General features: G+C 37.4%; 1 non-coding gene across 1 annotated transcript; it reads right to left on the bottom strand.

The window, feature by feature from the left end:
* Window positions 1-1,280: 1,280 nt before the first annotated feature.
* Window positions 1,281-1,388, bottom strand: LOC127744037 (small nucleolar RNA R71). Its single transcript, XR_008005247.1, has one exon. It is a non-coding gene; the product is annotated as a small nucleolar RNA R71 (small nucleolar RNA).
* Between the last annotated feature and the right edge of the window lie 2,071 nt (window positions 1,389-3,459).

The raw sequence follows: 3,459 nt of genomic DNA, 5'->3' as shown, positions 1-3,459 counted from the left end.
AGTTATTTCTTGTTAGTCAAGTCAAGATTTCAAGTTTAAAAATCTTATCTTTTCAAAATCTTTTTCAAAATCAAATCTTTTTCATTTTTTCCTTTGTTTTCGAAAATTTTAAAAATTATTTTTCAAAATCTTTTTCTTAATTTTATTTCAAATCTTTAAAAACTTCACTAACAATTAATGTGATTGATTCAAAAAAATTGAAGTTTGTTACTTTCTTGTTAAGAAAGGTTCAATCTTTAAATTCTAGAATCATATCTTTTAGTTTCTTGTTAGTCAAGTAATCAATTTTAATTTTAAAAATCAAATCTTTTTCAAAATAAACTTCAATCATATCTTTTTCAAAAAGTTAATTTCAAAATCTGTTCTAACTTCTTATCTTTTCAAAATTGATTTTCAAATCTTTTTCAACTAACTAATTGACTTTTTGTTTGTTTCTTATCTTTTTCAAAACCACCTAACTACTTTCTTCTCTCTAATTTTCGAAAATTCCTCACCCTTTTTTCAAAATTCTTTTAATTAACTAATTGTTTCAAATTTTAATTTTGATTTTACTCCTTTTCTTAATTTTTGAATTCTAACTTAAAAGTAAAATAAAAACAAAAATATTTTTCTTCTCTTTTAGTTAATGTTCGAATTTTTCTCCTCCTTCTTCTATTCTTTTCTTCTTCTACTCACATAAAGGAATCTCTATACTGTGACATAGAGGATTCCTCTTCCTTTTCTGTTCTCTTCTTTTTCATATGAGCAGGAGCAAGGACAAGGACATTCTTGTTGAAGCAGATCTTGAACCTGAAAGGACTCTGAAGAAGAAGCTAAGAGAAGCTAAAGCACAACAATTTAGAGAAAACCTTACAAAGAATCTCGAAAAAGAGAGAGACATGGCTGAACCCAACAACAATGGTGGAGGCGCAAGGAGGATGCTTGGTGATTATACTACACCTACTTCCAATTTTTATGGAAGAAGCATCTCAATCCCTGCCATTGGAGCAAACAATTTTGAGCTGAAACCTCAACTAGTTGCTCTAATGTAACAGAACTGCAAGTTTCATGGACTTCCATCAGAAGATCCCTACCAGTTTTTAACTGAGTTCTTGCAGATCTGTGTTACTGTTAAGACTAATGGAGTAGATCCTGAAGTCTACAGGCTCGTGCTTTTCCCTTTTGCTGTAAGAGACAGAGCTAGAACATGGTTGGACTCACAACCTAAAGATAGCCTGGACTCTTGGGATAAGCTGGTCACGGCCTTCTTGGCCAAGTTCTTTCCTCCTCAAAAGCTGAGCAAGCTTAGAGTGGATGTTCAGACCTTCAGGCAAAAAGATGGTGAATCCCTCTTTGAAGCTTGGGAAAGATACAAGCAGTAGACCAAAAAGTGTCCTTCTGACATGCTTTCAGAGTGGACCATTTTAGATATATTCTATGATGGTCTATCGAGTTCTTTAAGATGTCACTGGACCATTCTACAGGTGGATCTATTCACCTAAAGAAAACACCTGCAGAAGCTCAAGAACTCATTGACATGGTTGCAAATAACCAGTTCATGTACACCTCTGAGAGAAATACTGTGAGTAATGGGATGCCTCAGAGGAAGGGAGTTCTTGAAATTGATGCTCTAAATGCCATATTGGCTCAGAACAAAATGTTGACTCAGCAAGTTAACATGATTTCTCAGAGTCTGAATGGATTGCAAAATGCATCCAACAGTACTAAAGAGGCATCTTCTGAAGAAGAAGCTTATGATCCTGAGAATACTGCAATGGCAGAGGTGAATTACATAGGTGAAGCCTATGGAAACACCTATAATCTCTCATGGAGAAATTATCCAAATTTCTCATGGGAGGATCAACAAAAGCCCCAACAAGGCTTTAATAATGGTGGAAGAAACAGGCTTAGCAATAGCAAGCCTTTTCCATCATCTTCTCAGCAACAGACAGAGAATTCTGAGCAGAGCCCCTCTAGCTTAGCAAACATAGCCTCTGATCTATCTAAGGCCACTTTAAGTTTCATGAATGAAACAAGGTCCTCCATTAGAAATTTGGAGGCACAAGTGGGTCAGCTGAGTAAGAAAATCGTTGAAACTCCTCCTAGTACTCTCCCAAGCAATACAGAAGAGAATCCAAAAAGAGAGTGTAAGGCCATTGATATAATCAAAATGGCCAAACCCAAAGAGGAAGGGGAGGACGTGAATCCCAATAAGGAAGACCTCATGGGACGTCTCCCAGACAGAAACGAGTTCCCTATTGAGGACCTAAAGGAATCTGAGGCTCATATAGAGACCATAGAGATTCCATTAAACTTCCTTCTGCCATTCATGAGCTCTGAGAACTATTCTTCCTCTGAAGAGGATGAAGATGTAACTAAAGAGCAAGTTGCTCAATATCTAGGAACCATCATGAAGCTGAATACCAAGTTGTTTGGTAATGAGACTTGGGAAGATAAACCTCCCTTGCTCATTAGTGAACTAAATACATGGGTTCAGCAAACTTTACCTCAAAAGAAACAAGATCTTGGTAAATTCTTAATACCTTGTACCATAGGCACCAAGACCTTTGAGAAGGCTCTGTGATACCTGGGGTCAGGTATAAATCTTATGCCACTCTCTGTAATGGAGAAACTGGGGATCTTTGAGGTACAAACTGCAAGAATCTCATTAGAGATGACAGAAAAATCAATAAAACAAGCTTATGGATTGGTATAGGACGTGTTAGTGAAGGTTAAAGGCCTTTACATCCCTGCTGATTTCATAATCTTAGACACTGGAAAGGATGAGGATGAATGCATCATCTTTGGAAGACCCTTCCTAGCCACAACAGGAGCTGTGATTGATGTTGACAGAGGAGAGCTAGTCCTTCAATTGAATGGGGACTACCTTGTGTTTAAAGCTCAAGGATCTTCCTCTGCAACCATGGAGAGGAAGCATGAAAAGCTTCTTTCAATACAGAGTCAAACAAAGCCCCCACAATCAAACTCTAAGTTTGGTGTTGGGAGGCCACAACTAAACTCTAAGTTTGGTGTTAGGAGGCCCTCACCATGCTCTGAACATCTGTGAGGCTCCATGAGAGCTCACTGTCAAGCTATTGACATTAAAGAAGTGCTTATTGGGAGGCAACCCAATTTTTATTTATCTATATTTCTATTGTTCTTTTATGTTTTATTAGGTTTATGATCATGTGGAGTCACAAAACAATTGTAAAAATTAAAAACAGAATAAAAAATAGCAGAAGAAAAAGCACACCCTGGAGGAAGAGCTGTCTGGCGTCTAAACGCCAGAAACAAGCATTTGTCTGGCGTTTAACGCCAGAAACAAGCACCAAACTGGCGTTTAATGCCAGAAACAAGCATCAGACTGGCGTTAAACGACAGAAACATGCTACATCTGGACGTTTAACGCCAGAAACAAGCAATAGTCTGGCGTTAAATGCCAGGATTGCATACAGAGGGTGTTTTACACGCCTAATGGGT

This window comes from Arachis duranensis, unplaced genomic scaffold, assembly GCF_000817695.3.
Source record: "Arachis duranensis cultivar V14167 unplaced genomic scaffold, aradu.V14167.gnm2.J7QH unplaced_Scaffold_23004, whole genome shotgun sequence".
In the NCBI taxonomy this organism is placed as follows: domain Eukaryota; kingdom Viridiplantae; phylum Streptophyta; class Magnoliopsida; order Fabales; family Fabaceae; genus Arachis; species Arachis duranensis.
The sequence above is the reverse complement of the archived record's forward strand: the minus strand, read 5'-3'. Positions and strand labels throughout refer to the sequence as shown.